Raw genomic sequence first — 20,109 nt, forward strand, 5'->3', positions numbered from 1 at the left:
ATATCTGAGCGCTATGTGACACGCTCGATGGCACAGCTGCCTGTGACCAAAGTGACGAGAGGATAATGGAGATTTTGAATCTCTGCGTACACTTTTGGACACTGGACACTTGTGGATTGTGTGAGGCCCACTGATATCTGAGCGCTATGTGACACGCTCGATGGCACAGCTGCCTGTGACCAAAGTGACGAGAGGATAATGGAGATTTTGAATCTCTGCGTACACTTTTGGACACTGGAAACTTGTGGATTGTGTGAGGCCCACTGATATCTGAGCACTATGTGACACGCTCGATGGCACAGCTGCATGTGACCAAAGTGGCGAGAGGATAATGGAGATTTTGAATCTCTGCGTACACTTTTGGACACTGGAAACTTGTGGATTGTGTGAGGCCCACTGATATCTGAGCGCTATGTGACACGCTCGATGGCACAGCTGCCTGTGACCAAAGTGACGAGAGGATAATGGAGATTTTGAATCTCTGCGTACACTTTTGGACACTGGACACTTGTGGATTGTGTGAGGCCCACTGATATCTGAGCGCTATGTGACACGCTCGATGGCACAGCTGCCTGTGACCAAAGTGACGAGAGGATAATGGAGATTTTGAATCTCTGCGTACACTTTTGGACACTGGACACTTGTGGATTGTGTGAGGCCCACTGATATCTGAGCGCTATGTGACACGCTCGATGGCACAGCTGCCTGTGACCAAAGTGACGAGAGGATAATGGAGATTTTGAATCTCTGCGTACACTTTTGGACACTGGAAACTTGTGGATTGTGTGAGGCCCACTGATATCTGAGCACTATGTGACACGCTCGATGGCACAGCTGCCTGTGACCAAAGTGACGAGAGGATAATGGAGATTTTGAATCTCTGCGTACACTTTTAGACACTGGACACTTGTGGATTGTGTGAGGCCCACTGATATCTGAGTGCTATGTGACACGCTCGATGGCACAGCTGCCTGTGACCAAAGTGACGAGAGGATAATGGAGATTTTGAATCTCTGCGTACACTTTTGGACACTGGACACTTGTGGATTGTGTGAGGCCCACTGATATCTGAGCGCTATGTGACACGCTCGATGGCACAGCTGCCTGTGACCAAAGTGACGAGAGGATAATGGAGATTTTGAATCTCTGCGTACACTTTTGGACACTGGACACTTGTGGATTGTGTGAGGCCCACTGATATCTGAGCGCTATGTGACACGCTCGATGGCACAGCTGCCTGTGACCAAAGTGACGAGAGGATAATGGAGATTTTGAATCTCTGCGTACACTTTTGGACACTGGACACTTGTGGATTGTGTGAGGCCCACTGATATCTGAGCGCTATGGGACACGCTCGATGGCACAGCTGCCTGTGACCAAAGTGACGAGAGGATAATGGAGATTTTGAATCTCTGCGTACACTTTTGGACACTGGACACTTGTGGATTGTGTGAGGCCCACTGATATCTGAGCGCTATGTGACACGCTCGATGGCACAGCTGCCTGTGACCAAAGTGACGAGAGGATAATGGAGATTTTGAATCTCTGCGTACACTTTTGGACACTGGAAACTTGTGGATTGTGTGAGGCCCACTGATATCTGAGCACTATGTGACACGCTCGATGGCACAGCTGCCTGTGACCAAAGTGGCGAGAGGATAATGGAGATTTTGAATCTCTGCGTACACTTTTGGACACTGGAAACTTGTGGATTGTGTGAGGCCCACTGATATCTGAGCGCTATGTGACACGCTCGATGGCACAGCTGCCTGTGACCAAAGTGACGAGAGGATAATGTAGATTTTGAATCTCTGCGTACACTTTTGGACACTGGACACTTGTGGATTGTGTGAGGCCCACTGATATCTGAGCGCTATGTGACATGCTCGATGGCACAGCTGCCTGTGACCAAAGTGACGAGAGGATAATGGAGATTTTCAATCTCTGCGTACACTTTTGGACACTGGACACTTGTGGATTGTGTGAGGCCCACTGATATCTGAGCGCTATGTGACACGCTCGATGGCACAGCTGCCTGTGACCAAAGTGACGAGAGGATAATGGAGATTTTGAATCTCTGCGTACACTTTTGGACACTGTCAAAAATAGATATCAGGATTCGCTAAATCATCCCAGTCAGTTGTCTGTCCAGCCTCTGTTTGAAGACTTCCATTGAAGGAGAACTCACCACTTCTCGTGGCAGCCTGTTCCACTCATTGATCACTCTAACTGTCAAAAAGTTTTTTCTAATATCTAATCTGTGTCTCCTCCCATTCAGTTTCATCCCATTGCTTCTAGTCTTTCCTTGTGCAAATGAGAATAAAGTTGATCCTTCTACAATGTGACAGCCCTTTAGATATTTGTAGACAGCTATTAAGTCTCCTCTCAGTCTTCTCTTTTGCAAACTAAACATTCCCAAATCCTGCAACCTTTCCTCATAAGACAGGGTTTGCAGACCGGTCACCATTCTGGTCGCTCTTTTCTGAACTTGCTCCAGTTTGTTGATGTCTTTTTTAAAATATGGTGCCCAAAACTGGACACAATATTCCAGATGAGGTCTGGCCAAAGAGGAGTAGAGGGAAATAATGACTTCACGTGATCTGGACTGTATGCTTCTGTTAATACATCCTAGAATTGCATTTGCCTTTTTTGCTGCTGCATCACACTGTTGACTCATATTCAGTCTGTGATCTATTAGTATACCCAAGTCTTTTTCACATGTGCTGTCACTTAGCCCTATTCCTCCCATTCTGTATATGCTTTTTTCATTTTTATTGCCCAGATGTAGTACTTTGCATTTTTCCCTGTTAAAAAACATTCTGTTAGTTGCTGCCCACTTCTCCAGTTTATTTATATCTTTTTGAATCCTCTCTCTCTCTTCTCTACTATTAGCTATCCCTCCTAGCTTTGTGTCATCAGCAAATTTAATCAGTTTACCCTCAATTCCTTCATCTAAATCGTTGATAAAGATGTTGAACAATACAGGGCCCAGGACAGAGCCCTGTGCTACCCCACTTGAGACATTCTTCCAACTGGATGTGCAGCCATTTACGACCACTCTTTGGGTCCGATCACTAAGCCAGTTATGAATCCACCTAACAGTTGCCTTGTCCATTCCATACTTAGTCATTTTTTCAATAAGGATTGTATGAGAGACTTTGTCAAATGCTTTGCTGAAGTCAAGATATACTATATCTACAGCATTTCCTTGATCCACCCAATCAGTGATTCCATCATAGAAGGAAATTAAGTTAGTCTGACATGACTTATTAGTTACAAACCCATGCTGACTCTGTTTAATCACTTCATTCTTATCCAGGTACTGACATACATGTTGTTTAATAATTTGTTCAAAGATCTTTCCTGGTATAGAAGTCAGACTCACCGGCCTATAATTGCCTGGGTCCATCTAATGTGGTGTACTTAATTATTTGTACTAAATGTCCAACTGGGGGTCTGTATGTGGGGGAGACAGGGCAAAAGCTTAGAACAAGGATGAATGCTCATCGTCACACAATAAGAGAAAAAAGAATGGATCTACCTGTGGCAAAACATTTCTGTATCCCTGATCACAGCAGCGTGGATATGAAATTACTGGTATTGAAAGGTAACTTCAATTCTCAGAGAGAGAGACGAGTTTGAGAGTACAAATTTATGTCGAACTTTGACACTCTCAGTGCTGGAATGAATGTGTCGCATGGATTTATGTCTTTTTACATCAATTAAGGAATTTCCTTTTGGGGCCTTGTGGGCGCATCACAACACAGAACTGGACCCCAATCAGAGGACCATGGAACATCCGGACTCCTTATCTATGAACTGGTCCAATGTTTATATTTGTGTTTCTCCCTCTCCCATATTGATAGTTCTGCTTCGCGTCACTTGTCTTATCTGTTGCATTTTTTCTGAGCTGTATTGTGCATAAATATGTGACTTCGGATTTTGTATTGGTCTAGCCTGATGAAGAGACCTAAGTGGTCTCGAAAGCTTGCAATGTGTTACCATCTTTTCAGTTAGCCATTAAAAGGTATCAACCACTGAGGACTCTCAATCCTGAATATTTTTCTATGGAGAAGCAAGCATTCAAAGAAGAAAAGAAGAAATGGACCCAAGATGAAGCTACACAGGATGAAATACGCCTAAGTATGAACAAGGAAAATTTAAGGCCTCGAACAAAAAACCCTACATACTTGCTGCTGGACAGGAAACATGGGAGTCATAGCATAAAAGTTTTAGTCTTTCCCTTGGGTCACACACACACACACACACACACACACACACACTAGCAGGTCCAACAAAATTCAGCCCTATAAAATCCTACTTGCAAATATTCACAGTTTAGGATTATACCTTGCTCACTATAGTTGTCTATGTGCAGACTGTTTATTGTTATTGTTAATTTAAATAGAAAATGTGACTAAAATTTGTTCTCAAGTTCCATTCATCCCAGATCCTGAGGACCTAGGAGCCCACCAGATCCTGCCTGATGACTGAGTCCTCATCACCAAGAGGATCAACAGACATACCCTTGGACCTAGAGATGACAGCTCGTTCAGAGCCCTATCAACTATCACAGCCGTCCATGGGTCCACGCTTACCACTGCAAGGAGATACCAGATTCAGAGTCCAGTGGCGGCGGCCACTTTTCATCCGTCTGTCACTTATCCTTTTCCTAGCCCAAGGGGTAGTCAGTCACCAAGGGGTAGTCACTCATGAGAAGGGTATAGTGACATTCTGGTATAATGTCTCCACCCCAAGAGTAACATATCAATAGACTGCTGTCTAATAGTAGAATGTCAAGGCCCCATAGCACAGTTTGACATCTGGTTAAGTACATAATTCATCTGAGTCACTACTGCTGAAACAGGGGAAGGTTCAAACTGTGAGGATTGGTCAATTGTTGAGTGGCACACTGGTGAAAGGGACTGAGGATATCAACCAGTCCAGGCCCTACAACCCAGAGACCAAAGGGGAATAAGCCTATTAAGCTGCATGACCCTGTCCAAAGCCCCCTTTAAGGGTCAGAGGGGCCTTTCAGATTCAATACTCCCCATCACTGCCACTCATTGCCCCAAGGAGGGATGCATAGTTCTGTACTTCACCATTGAGAACCCCTCAGAAGGAGATCAAGGGTTATATTTTCTGGGCTCAAGTACTAAACTTGGGGGGGAGGATGGTTACAAAAAAGGTAAATTTTGGCTAAGAAGCATAGATACCAGTGTGGGCATACAGGGGGTACCTGACAAATTCAAGGACAGGACCAAGACAGCAGTTGGGTTTAACTTCACCATCCCCGTAACTAAGAAAGCAAAGTGGATAAACTACCTATATTATAACCAACAACGGTTTATAAAATACACTGGGGATGCCATAAAGGCAATTATTGACCCATTAAGTTTGCAATAGCTATTTTTATGTGTTTTGATCATACTTAATTCTATGCTGCATAGCTCCCTGCCTTAAGAAAAAGATAATGATGACCATGGAGACCACAGTGATGACCATGCATGCCAACTTCGAATATCCCAAAGCGAAAAGATGCTACTATGAAATCATGCGAGAAATGCCATATTTGCATCCCCCGGAATATGTCTGCATGAAGCAAACCAACGAGGGAGAGACCAGGATCTGACTTCATCCTGTGCAAAGTCCGTTAGGAGGGGGTCTATCTACTAGAGATGGTTCTTCTCGTGTATACGGTGAAGATTAGTTAGTTAGGGACCGTCATTTTGAGATAGGTAGGCTGGGAGGACAGATCGATAGGCTCTACGAGATTAGGGTTTTGATTTGGCATATCTCCAAGGGGGGACTGTTAAGGGAAGAATATATCCCTTGTAGATTGTGAGCCTTCATGGGCAGGGTCCTCTCTCCTCCTGTACCAGTTATGACTTGTATTGTTTAACATTATTGTACTTGTTTTTATTATGTATACCCCTCCTTACATGTAAAGCGCCATGGAATAAATGTCGCTATAGCAATAAATAGTAATAATAATAATAATAATAATAATAATATGGCATATGAATATATACTAAAATAAAAACTTATATGATTGCTTTTGCTGAATCTGTATTAAATGCTTACTTGTTCTTTAATTTAATTCTTTCAACAAGCTAACCTTCAGCAGTCTGTGACATGATTAATGAATGGAAATCTATGAATGGAAACTGCAATGTACTAGGGGGTATCAGTCCCCACAGCTGTCAATTCTCACAGAAATCAAACACCATTGGCCATATCAAACACCATTAGTTAGATAAGGTGTATCTTGTTTTCTCCATAAATACTCTGCATTTTCAGCGAATAAACAGAAATCATTTTGAGACAATTGCTTGCTTTGTATCTGATTTCTCTGCCATAAAACACATTTAATTTGGAAGTAGACACTTAAGATGACACACGCATCGAGTGTGAATTAACACAAGGAGAACTTTCAATCTCGTCTTCTAGAGGCAGACAAGTATAATAAAATGGTGCAGTACCAGAGGGCCCTTGTTGTGGAATTATTAAAAAAATTCCCATCTGAAAACGCTGGCAGTAGATGTCACAGTTCGTTGGACAACCAAGGAGCACAGGTGTAAAATATCAGTATTTCTATAATAAAAAAATATATAGATTAATTCTCTCATACAGAATAGTTAACAGGCTTTGCTTACTTTAGAGAAGTGACTGACTTATTCTGAGTGCCTTGGCTCACACAGCTGTCTCTCTCGTCAAATGTATAGGTCAAAATAGTCAAAGCTGTCAAAATGTGACTATTTAGAGATAATGAATGGTTCTAAAGATCTCAGACTTTAGGCTTAAATATCTCAGACTAAGGTAATGCATAAATAACTGTATGCATATTGTTAAAATAACTACGGTTCACTTAATATGGAAGAACTTATGAACATAGTGGCAAGCCACCTTATGTGGTTGTAGTTTATAAGTCAGAATAGTATATAAAGCCGGTCTAACTCTTGTTCAGGAGATCTCATATCCCTTGAGACTCTCGAACACCCGGACAGCTGCTCAAGACTATATATTTATTTTATCCTCAATTCAACATTGCCTTTACTTTTGATTCTCAACCGTGCAAGAAGATATATATATATATTTTTCTACATTTTGGCGAGCCTGAGCCAGACTGATCTTTTGTGCTAATTTTGGTTGGCATTCCTTCCTCGATTGTGCAAGGGGGGAGCACGAACTCTGCTAAAAACCACCTGTTGTACAAGCTTCCTCAGGAATTCCACTATTTCATGGCACAAAGGATCACACTGAACCTGAAGACGACGGGTGAGGATCGTAAAGAGCTGCATGCGTCTCATCCAGACGGAGATCTGAGGATTGCATAAGGACACAGAGGACCATCCATTGACGGGAAAGACTCTCTATAGGTGAGAAAAAATTATAATGGATTTTATACATGATTATGCTAAGAAAAGTAACATAGATTTCAAGTTTGTTCATAATCATACGGATGCCCAATTATGGTCTAGTTTGTATAATCAATGTGAGGCAGAAAATGTTAAAATTGACAAAAGGTTTTTCTCAGTAAGAAAATTACAAAGGAAACTTCAGAATGTTATGCAGCTAGTCCATGTGTATAATAGCTTAGTCTTTGAGAAAACTGAACCTAACACCTATAAAACATGCATTGTCACACAAGACATTAATCACATTGACACACCAGGTGACACACAAGAGTCTGACGGGGATTACTTTGATTGTCCAAATTGTTTGATTTTGTCAGAGCATATAGAACAATTGGAAGATCAAATAGATACCAGGACAGAGTTATTGTCTAAATTACGACAAGATATAAAAAGGGTTTCTGCTAACACAAGATCAACAGGTAAACAGGAGGAGAGTGCTGCTGCTGCGTCATCATTTGTACCAAATATGCAAAATCCAGATGCTTCAGTAGAGGAATTAGAGGCAGTAGAATTACAACGGAAAAAATTACATGACAGAGCAGCACGCATTAATCTGAAAATACACGATCAGCTAATGAAAATTGTAAAAGACATTCCAAATTACAATGATAAGATGGATGCCTTTTATAATGCGGACACTTTTGAATCAAACACAGACAAATACAATCTGAATGATGAGCAAAAGAATAAAATATTCAAAGTTTGGTTACCTTCACATATGGGAAAAAGATTACAGACCACACCCAGATTAAATGATGAGAATGAAATGACACATAGTACAAAAGAAGACAGACTTAGACAATTAGTATTGTTTACAACTGGAGAAGACATGCCTACAGTTGATATTTTAGGGAGTTTACAAACAAATATTTCTGAAGACCCATTCTCTTTTTTGGTAAAGTTTGAACAGGCCTATAGGATGGTAATGGATCTCAGGCCTCACGAAGAGCCAGCATCCATGATCAAATTTTTTGTAAAGAAGTTCAAGTACTTAGATCCTGCCTCAGTGCAATTGGCTAACACTCAGCCATCATTGCAAGAAGCAACAGTTTTTATTGACAGAATAAGGAGATCCATGAAACAAAATCAGGTCAAGGCTAAAATAGCGGTAGTTCATGAGAAGGAAGACAGTCAACTGAAACCTAGAGCCACAGTATTCTCCAAGAGTAGGGATTACATTGAGCATAGAGGTAAAAATACTACACAAAGGAACAATATCCATTGTTATTTTTGTGGTATACCTGGACACTTGAAGTGGCAGTGCAGGAAATTTTTGAGAGCAGAATCAGAGATGGGTACACAAGGAACAGGTAAGCTTGGAAGGGAAAACGGACTCATGCCAAAATCATACACCACACCTTCCGCACCTGCATTACAATTATCTGCACCTGCTCATACTGCCAACAGACAAACACAGTCACCATATGCACCATTAATCAGACAGATCAGAGAAATGACAGTGAAGGAAACAGAGTCAAGGGATAGAATTCCAAGGTCTTTTAAAAAGGACACTGGTCTTCTCCCATCTCCTTCATCTTTCTGACAATCACAGACTATTCCTGTACCACATCCATTGGAATTTGTGACTCGAGTTACATTGGATGACTGTGGAAGACCATTTATCAAAGTAAGTTTAGCAGGACAGAATGCTGTATTCCTCATTGACACAGGAGCTCAGTTAAGTGTTACAAACCTTGATTTGAAGCTAAACCCAGATTCACCAGTTTGTACAATTGTCGGTTTCAGTGGAAAAGGTGGAACTAAAGCGACCTTAGTTCCCAATGTGATTTTGGAAATACCTAGTTCTTTCAAAACAGAAATTGACATCTGGTATTGTCGTGATTCTGAAAATATACTTGGCACAGATTTTATGCAGAAATTCGGATGGGTAGTTGACCTAGGAAATCAAGTGATCTGGAAAGATTCCAATGGTTGTAAACCGGTAGTCATTGATCCTAATGATTATAGTCATGTTGGAAGTATTTGCTTGAATGATGTGGTGTCATCTGACCATTTGTGGCCTGACACTAATGATGACGAGGTATTGACAGAAATTGTACAGCTTTTTCCTTCTCTTTGGGCTCAGTTCAGGAATCAGGTTGGAACAATGAAAGACGTTATCGTGAATGTGGAGGGGCGTGATCCCCCGCCACAGCGTCAGTATAAATTGCCTCCAGAATCAATTGACTCTATGTCAAAGATCATACAGGAATTGTTAGATCAAGGTGTTATCCGAAAGGCTAATTCTGTAAGTAACAATCCTTTGTGGTGTGTTTTGAAATCTGATGGTTCTTATCGAATGATATTGGATTTACGGATGTTCAATAAGCATACACCCAATGTCGCACCAATTGTGGCAGATACTCATGACATGATGGCAAGGTTAAATGCAAAGGCCAAATACTTCTGTGTACTGGACATTAGCAATGGTTTTTTCAGTATACCTCTTGAAAAGAGTTGTCAGTATAAGTTTGCATTTACTTTCTTGGACGAGCAATATCTGTTTTGCAGGTTACCTCAAGGAGCACATTTGTCACCTAGTGTTTTTCATCAGGCATTGGCAAAGGTATTATCCAGATTTTCGAGGCCTGATTGCATTCTGCAATATGTGGATGATATTTTATTGTCTACAGAGGATAAAGAGACACATGTTTCTCTTCTGACAGAATTGTTTGAGTTGCTGCATGATGCAGGGTTGAAATTGAACACCAAAAAGGTCAAATTAATGCAGACTGAGGTCAGATTTTTAGGGGTGCTGTTGAGTCCAGGAAAAAGGCAGCCACTGCAGGAAAGAATTGAGGCAATTGCTTCCCTACCAATTCCGACATCACACAAGGCATTGAGACATTTTTTAGGTCTTATGAATTATTCAAGGGATTTCATTGAGAATTTTGCAGATAAGGCCAGACCTTTATATGATCTTTTGAAAGGTGAAAACAGTGATTACTTTGGTCCTTGGTGTGATGAACAGCAAACCTCATTTGAACAATTGAAAATGAATTTACAAAATGCACCTGCTTTGTCCACAGTAGATCCTTCGGCTCCATTTGCTTTGCAAGTGCACACTTCAGAGACATCTGTTTCTGCTGTATTACTGCAATTACAGGGAGAAGAGTGGAGAATTTTGGGCTATTTTTCAAAACTTCTCTCACCTGTTGAAAAAGGTTTTGAGACCTGTGCAAGACACTTGGTAGGTGTGTACTTTGCAGTCAAAGCAACCGAACATATTGTCGGGTTCAACAAAATCATTTTGCAAACTCCTCACTCTACACTAAAACTTCTCTTTGAGAATAATATCCCAGGTGTGTCACATCAGAGATTTGCTCATTGGTTATTGTCATTGTCTCCCAAACAAATTGAGGTAGATTACAAGGCCAAATATGTTCTTCCTCAGCTGATGCAATATGAAGGACAAACTCATGATTGTTTACAGTCTTTTCAGGATCCAAGTCCATCACTTTTCAGACGGAAAGCAGAGGTAACAGACGAACCAATTTTTGTAGATGGTTCCAGATTCTATTCAGATGGGCACTATTATTCAGGATATGCCATTTTTTATCCCAACAGAGGACAGGTTGTGAAGCACAAATTACCGAGTCATTTTTCAGCTCAAAGAGCAGAGCTAGAAGCAGTAAAAATGGTACTACAGCTGAATGAAGCAGATGATCAGTGTCCCATTGTGATCTACAGTGATAGCTCTTATGTTGTAAGATCACTGACAGATTACTTGTCAGTTTGGGAAAAAAGAGGTTATGTAGATTCATCTAATAAGACTCTTGTTCACAGTGACACACTGAAGACAATTTTCAGGATAGCATCAAAAAACCCTAATGATTTTGCTATTGTCAAGGTTCCGGCCCATAAAAAATCTGATGATGAATTATCTGTTGGAAATGCAACCGCAGATATGCTAGCCAAAGAGGCAGCCCTGACAGGAGAAGAGGTGTTTGAACCTGAACCTCTCGAGGTTTCAGCAGTTCAAAGAACAGACACGCATATCCCTTCTTTTGCGGAAGAACAAGAAAAAGACTCATCTCTTGTTGCTTCCCGGGTTGATCCAAAACCTCCCTTTGTTTGTGAAAACGGGGTTTTGTGTCATGACTTAAACGGGGAGTTGCGTCCTGTTGTCCCAAGACATCTACAGGTTGAGTTCACAAAATACAATCATGAAAGTTTGGGTCATTTGGGCCAACAAAAATTGTTAGGCATTCTCAGAGAGAAATTTTACTGGGAAAAGATGGAAGAGACAGTGCAAAGTGTTGTTCAATCATGTCTCATTTGTGCCCAAATTAATCCAAGACCAAAAGGACAGAAACCGCCACTACTCCGAATCGCACCTGCAGATGGTCCATGGTCTACGTTACAAATCGACTACATTGGACCGTTACCATCAGGTAAAAATGGTCTCAGGTATGCATTGGTTGTGGTAGATGTTTTTTCTAAGTGGGTTGAAATTTTACCTGTCAGGAAAGATGATGCTTTGTCTACAGCTAGAGCATTAGTTAATCATGTCTTTTGTACTTGGGGGATCCCAAGAATGATCACCTCTGATCGAGGAAGTCACTTTACAGGAAAAATCATGCAAGCCGTTTGTACTATTCTAGGGGTACGACAGCAGTTTCATGTACCCTACCATCCACAGTCTGCTGGTATTGTGGAAAGGATGAATAGAACAATAAAATCCAGAATTGCCAAGATGTTATTGGACAAAGGCAATACTTGGGTTGATGCAGTACCTTTTGTACTGTTGAGTGTAAGAGGAACAACCTCTGCCACAACTCAGTTTACTCCTTTTGAACTGATGACAGGAAGAAAAATGCCATTGATTTTTCCTCATGAACCATTTTTGTCTACACCACAAAAAGATGCTGTTGCAAGGTCCAAATGGTTGCAATTGTTGCAGGAAAATTTGAAAACGATTCTTCCACATGCTGCATCAAGAATGCAGAGAATGGAGCCACCATATGTATCCAAATTCAAGAAAGGGGCTCTAGTGATGATTAAAACTTTCAGGAAGAATGGACCTTGGGAAAGTAATTGGGAAGGTCCCTTTGAAATTATCGAAACCATGGGACAAGTGATGATTCTTGTGCAACGAGCATCTAAGGTGGTTAAAAATACCCGCAGACAACAAAAATTGTGGGTACATGTTGATCAATGCAAACTGTATATTGCAAAATAATGATACTGCATTTCTTTTAGGAAGAAATGGATTCCAATAAGAACTGGAATACGAAACTCCACGTCCTTGATGGAAGGGATTCAACACCAATCCTTCAGGAGGAAAAGACATTTCCCAGGAAAAGCTACTATCTGATGGGAATCACATTTCTGCTGTTTTGTACTGTTTCAACTGTGATCTACGCTGAAGATATTTCACACCATGGAACAAATACTAGTGAAGTGAAGGAACTTTTCAAAGGAACTTTACATCCAAGGAAACCAAGAGGAACGAATCTACAAAGCTTAATAGATGAGGACATACCGGACGATTCAGTAGATATTACTGGAAACATTTGCATGGGTTTTGGTGCAAAATGCTGTATTGAGCTACACTTTATACATGACACTGACATAATATTACATGCAGCCACAGGACCTAAGACGAAGTTCACACAGTTACAAGGAGATTATATACACAATAATAAGACAGGCACATGGGAATGTAGTCCTACAGATGTGTTATTCTGGAATATAGAGATAAGAGGTGAAGAGAGAGCTGTGTGGTCAGGAGATATTACAAATGATATGATCGCAAAAGGGAAAGTTGAAACATCCAAAACAGATGCTTGGTTAAGGACACAACTATTTGGGAAAGTTTTAGATCCTGCATTTCTTTCTATTACAGAAGGAGACGAGGATTGGGTAAAAACATGGAATTTTCAGATAACCAGAGAACCAGTACAAGTACAGGTATCTGTAGTTTTTACAGTTTCAAATACTATAGCTCCAGAAGTAAGGGTTACACCACAAGCAGTATATAGTCAAGAAAATATGTCTCCTTTATTACTAAAATGCAGCACGAGGTTAGAGCTACCTTCAGAATCTTTGTTAATATGGACCAAAGATAAATCATTTTTGGGAAGTTTTTCAAATGGTCCAACAAATGTTATACACAGAGGTCAATCCGGTAACGTGAGATGGTTAAATAAGGATTTTATTTTTTCTGTAGATAATCCATCTCCTAAGGATTCTGGACTTTACCAATGTTGCATTTTAACGAAATATAACTACAAACAATGTAGAGATGTAAAGGTAAATATATGGTCAGCAGTAGATAATGTATGCACACAGACAAGATTTCAACCATCTACTCCTTTTCAGATCAATCAGTTCCAAACTAAACCTCTGTTACGAGATGGAGTGTTTCTGACCATGGTATGGACCTTTAACATGTCTAACTGGAAAATCTCTTCTAGATATCCCCAGTGTCAACCACATCTCACTAACATGGAGATGGGAATAGAACAATGGTTTGGGAAAAGAACTTCAACACAGGTTAGAAGTAAGAGGGGAGTGTTAGAAGGTATTTTGGGGGGATTAGGAACAGTAGGAAGTTTAATTAACACTATGGACATTCATACACTTAAATCAGATCTGGAAAATATTGGGTATATTGGAGGAAAAGGGGTAAAGATTCAGAAAAGCTTGAATCAAGTCCTTGAAAAGATGGTTTTGAACACTGCTACTGTATTGGGATCTTCTGTATCACATCTTCAAGATGCTACTTTAGCTTTAATGGAAAGTGAACAGGAATCTCAAGTGGCCAAAACATGTCTAGAAATTCAGATTGAATATTCCACCAATCTGAAAATGATTGCACAAGCCTTACAAAGTGGAATTACCCCTTTAGGGCTAATAAGAAATTTGCCCATAGAATATAACTTTGCGTTAAACCATACAGATTTGTGGGTAAATAAGTGGTTAGGATGTGAACAGAACATTTGTGTAGGAACATCACTGATTCCAGTGTCAGGAAGAGAAGAAACCCTGGTTCCTATAGGTGTTCTGGGAATTCCTGTCAGTCCTACACAATTGTTATATTATCAATTACAGTACACAGATTTTGCATTTGATGGTATCAACACTGAACAATTAGACATTTCGTCATGCTTAAATTTTGTTTCCAAGGTAATGTGTCTACCTGGACAGGATAAAGTCATTTATCATTCATGTTTCCATAATCATACTTCTTGTTATGCCAGAGTTGAGAATGTCCACACGATACATAACTTGGTGACACCAGTAAGCGCTAACAAAACTTGTTTCCAAGTCATGTCAGGAAAAGAAGCAGTTTCTGCATTCTTCTCATCTTGTGTACATGTCGAAAATCTGACAATGGGTTTATATTGTATTGAGGGAAATGTTAAAACTCTCACAAAGAAGGAAGGAAGTATTAATATTACGTCAATAAGCTCAAGACGTCTGAAAATCCTTCCGATCCAGTTCAATTTGTCACAAGTCAATAAATTTCCTTGGGATTTGTGGACAAATGAAATAAAGAAAGACAAGGGTTTATTAAATCTGCTGACAAAACAATTAAAAGAAGCTGAAATTGTATTTAGACATGAACAAGGTAATCTAAATGATATTGAACATGAATGGACGAGTATGTCAGGCTCATCTTGGTGGAGAAATTTAGGAAAATCTGTAACTAGTTGGTCACAGTCTTCAGCGAAAATGGCAGCAGGAAATGTATTGTCTAATCCGATCGTTATTTTATTTATCATAGTTTTGCTGTGTATAATATATCAAATAATTATTATATGTAAAATTAGGAGAATTTATAAGAATATAAAGATAGAAATGAAAAAGGAAGATGATATTTTAAGAGAGATGTTAAAACGAAAAAAATATAACTCTCTGATCCAATTTTTGTTTTTACAATAGGTTTGAAAATTCAGATGACATTCAGGGCAGAGGTGATACAAGGTTTTCAGAATAAAGAATGAATGTGATACGAATGGTGAGAGAATGAGTTAGGATTGATTATGATATGTCTCAAATCATAATCAGGGGGGACTGTAAAATATCAGTATTTCTATAATAAAAAAATGTATAGATTAATTCTCTCATACAGAATAGTTAACAGGCTTTGCTTACTTTAGAGAAGTGACTGACTTATTCTGAGTGCCTTGGCTCACACAGCTGTCTCTCTCGTCAAATGTATAGGTCAAAATAGTCAAAGCTGTCAAAATGTGACTATTTAGAGATAATGAATGGTTCTAAAGATCTCAGACTTTAGGCTTAAATATCTCAGACTAAGGTAATGCATAAATAACTGTATGCATATTGTTAAAATAACTACGGTTCACTTAATATGGAAGAACTTATGAACATAGTGGCAAGCCACCTTATGTGGTTGTAGTTTATAAGTCAGAATAGTATATAAAGCCGGTCTAACTCTTGTTCAGGAGATCTCATATCCCTTGAGACTCTCGAACACCCGGACAGCTGCTCAAGACTATATATTTATTTTATCCTCAATTCAACATTGCCTTTACTTTTGATTCTCAACCGTGCAAGAAGATATATATATATATTTTTCTACAACAGGTGAGAGAGACACAACTCCAATCCAGCAGAGGCATGGGAACACTGGGAAAGTTCTGGGAGAGTTTTCTCAGACCCTCCCATCACCCTGGCCCTGAGGTACGGGTTAATGTCACAAGAAATGGAATGTTTTGGAAGATCCTGAGGGAGTACCTTGCTGACTGTACGAACGTCCTCCGTGATTCCTCTGTGCCTATTAATTATTGGGTATCTACGCTGGACACATGGCATGAGCTCTCTATGCCTTGGAGGTTCTGGCCTGCCCAGCCGCTAGCATTTAGTCAGAGCAGGTTTTTAGTGCCACTGGTGGAATTATAACTGATAAGCACATTCACCTGTCAACTGAAAATGCTGACAGGCTGACTCTTATAAAAATGAACAAGGGCTGGATTGGGCCAGACTTCTCTACACCACCGAATGATAACAGCGAAACATAACCTACAATACAGTGTCTTTTTTGGGAGGTGTATTCCCATGCACCTCTTCCACCCACACAGGGGTATACTCTCCCTGATTTTGGCTATTTGGTGTCACCCTCCTCCTTCTCCTTATCCTCATCATCCACCACCACTAGAAAACTAGGGTGAATGTGTTCCGTGATGCTACAGCCACTCTAGTTTTTTTAAAGGGTTTTTATGATGCCCATAACACTTTTTTAAAAAATTTGCACCCCCAGGGGGAAATGTTTGTCAGCCCATACACTTAGTATATGGGTATTTCAAGTATAGGATACCTACTCCTTTAAATTGGGAGAACATTCATAGGAGGACATTCTCCACGTCTCTTCAAACACCACCACTAGAACACCAGGGTGAACATGTTCCGTGATGCTACAGTCACTCTAGCTTTTTTAAAGGGCGTTTATAATGCCTGTAAAATCTTTAAAAAATATGTACACCCAAGGGGGAAATGTTTGTCAGCCCATACACGTAGTTTATGGGCATTCCAAGTATAGGAGACCCGCTCCTTTAAATTGGGAAAAGATTCATAGGAGGACAGCCTCCATGTCTCTTCAAACCACAACTAGAACACCAGAGTGAACGTGTTCCGTGACGCTACAGTCACTCTAGTATTTTCAAAGGGCAATTATGATGCCCGTAAAAAATTTTTAAAAATATGTACCTCCCAGGGGGAAATGTTTGTTAGCCCATACACTTAGTGTATGGGCATTCCAAGTATTGGAGACATACTCCTTTAAATTTGGAAAAGATCCATAGGAGGACTTCCTGCACGTCTTTTCAAACACCACCACTAGAACACCAGGGTGAATGTGTTCCGTGATGCTACAGCCACTCTAGTTTTTTGCAAGGGTGTTTATGATGCCCGTAAAAAATTTTTTTTTAAAAAGTTGATGTGTACCTTCCAGGGGGAAATGTTTGTCAGCCCATACACTTAGTGCATGGGCATTAAAAGTATAGTAGACCCACTCCTTTATAATGGGAACATTTTTTATGAGGCCTTCCTCCATGTCTTTTTCAAGGGTCATTGGAGTGCCTCCTAATTTTAGGCAGGCCTTACATTCAATGCATAAGCAAACAGTATGGGAGACTCACTTCCTAATAATGGGAACATTGCTTTCAGGAGGCCCACCTCTACGTCTGTTCCAAGGGTTATTGAGGTGCGTGAAACTTTGGTACAGGGCAGAACTTAATAATATAATAATAATAATAAATGTTATTTCTATAGCACTGACATATTCCGCATCACTTTACATTTCAGAGGGGACATGTACAGACGATAGACATTACAGCATAACAATAATCACATAGATCATAACAGATACCAAGAGGAATGAGGGCCCTGCTCGCAAGCTTACAATCAATGAGGAAAAAGGGGGGAAATGCATTTAATGCATAGGAAAACACTATGGGAGACCCACTTACTTATAATAGGAACTGTAGGGATTGGTCAGCTGCTTCAACAGCTCCACTGCCAGGTATACTTTAGCCTCAACACTGCAATTCTCCACTACAGGTTATGCAGACTCAACACTGCAATTCACCAATGCAGGTTCTTCAGCCTCAACAATGCAATTCTCCACTACAGGTTCTTCAGGCTCACCACTGCAATTCAAAAACGCAGGTTTTTCAAGCTTAACACTGCAATTCACTGCATAATCAAACTGTATTGGAGACACACTCTCTTCTATTGGGAACATTTTTTTCATGAGGCCCTCAAGTACGTCTGTTGAAAGGCTTATTGGGGTGCGTGTGAATTTGGTGCAGGACAGGCCTTGCATTCAATGCATAAGCAAACAGAATGGGAGTACCAAATGAATAATATGAACTTGGTTTCCTGTGGCCATCCAGTACATGGTTTCAAAGACTTATTGGGGTATGTGTAACTTTAGTGCAGGGCAGGCCTTGCATTCAATTCATAAGCAAACAGTATGGCAGTACCAAATTAATTATTTGAACTTGTTTTTCCTGTGGCCATCCAGTACGTGGCTTCAAAGGCCTATTAGGGTGCATGTGAATTTGGTGCAGGGCAGGCCTTGCATTCAATGCATAAGCAAACAGTAAGGGAGTACCCAGTGAATACTGGAACTATGATTGCATGTGGCCATCCAGTATGTGGCTTTAAATGCTTATTGGGGTGCAGGTAACTTTGGTGCAGGGCAGGCCTTGCATTCAATGCATAAGCAAGCAGTATGGAAATACCAAGTGAATACTGGAACTATGGTTGTATGTGGCCATCCAGTATGTGGCTTCAAAGGCTTATTGAGGTGTGTGTGAATTTGGTGCAGGGCAGGCTTTGCATTCAATGCATAAGCAAACAGTATGGCAGCACCAAATGAATAATGTGAACTTGTTGTTTCTGTGGTCATCCAGTACGTGGGTTCAAAGGCTAATTATTTGTGACATCGGCGGCCATGCCCGCCGTTGCCTCATCTGCGGCGGCACCCACCGCTGCCTCTCCTTACCGGCACTCCTTCCTCAGCGCGCATTCTCACCCAGCCTCCAGCTCTGCTGCTTCCCTGAGCACCGTCCTTAGGCCGCGGGCACGCGCCAGTCCTCTCTCTTCTGCTGGCAGTGGTCATCGCTAGGGGCGGTGCTTGCAAACCCACTTCCTGACCATAAGGTATTTCAAGCGTCCTCTCTGTGGAGAGGACGCCTGATGATTGTGTGGTATTCACGCGTTGTTCTGGTCGCTATAGCTACACTATAGTTCCTCTGTTTTGAGTTCCTCTCTATTTCTCCATGTCTGCCTCCGCCTCGTCCTGCCCTTTTACCCCACTCCTTGCCTATCATCGGGTATTCGTACCACCGGTTCCATCTCCTGCCTCCCTGGGTCTCCTGTCTTCTGCCAATCCGTTCCTATATCTCCTCCTGGGGCCTCCACGTCTGCACTCCTTCTTCTTCTTCTGTGGCTACTCCTGCTGCCCCTTCTAGTAGTTGCTGCCTGGTCCCCTCCTCATCCGATACCCCCGTTCAGGTACTCTAAACTCTGTCCGGTATCCCTGTCCCTCCTCTGGCCTTCCTAGTCCTTTGAGCCGCCCCTCTTGGGACCGGCTGTCGCGGTTCTGCCCTCTGCGGTTCTGCCCCTAACGATCCCTGTATAGGGGTCGGTCATCACCTGGCGCGCTCAACCCAGGGGCTCCAGATCCGCAACCCATAGGGTCCACTCTCGGACGTCGTCCATTCCTGAACGTCATAGTATCATCAGGCCATGGATCCCGCCGGTGCCGCGGCCGCTACACAGAAGGAACTGCTTTTCTTACGCATGCTCCCCCCCTAGCCAGTCTCCAGCAGGAGCTCACGCAGCAGCGCGATGCCCAGTCTCACATCTTGGGTTATATGGCGTCCGTAGATGATTGACTGCTTGCCTTGCAGTCCTCTGCGGCCGCCTCAACCTCATCCCGGGACGCAGTTTCGTCCCCGCCTCCTCATCTGGGAAAGCCTCCCCGATATAGAGGAGATCCTAAGTTATGTCGTGGTTTCTTAAACCAGTGCAGACTGCACTTTGAGCTTTTGCCCCAACAATACCCCACAGATCGCGCCAAGGTGGCGTTCATAGTGTCCCATCTTGAGGGAGAGGCTCTGGCCTGGGTGAATCCTTTATGGGAGAGGGATGATCCCGTAGTTTCTAGTATCCAGAACTTTCTGGAGATGTTCCGCAAAGTATTCGACGAACCTGG

The sequence above is a fragment of the Dendrobates tinctorius genome, unplaced genomic scaffold (assembly GCF_039654945.1).
Source record: "Dendrobates tinctorius isolate UK_male_01 unplaced genomic scaffold, ASM3965494v1 ptg000127l, whole genome shotgun sequence".
Classification (NCBI taxonomy): Eukaryota; Metazoa; Chordata; class Amphibia; order Anura; family Dendrobatidae; genus Dendrobates; species Dendrobates tinctorius.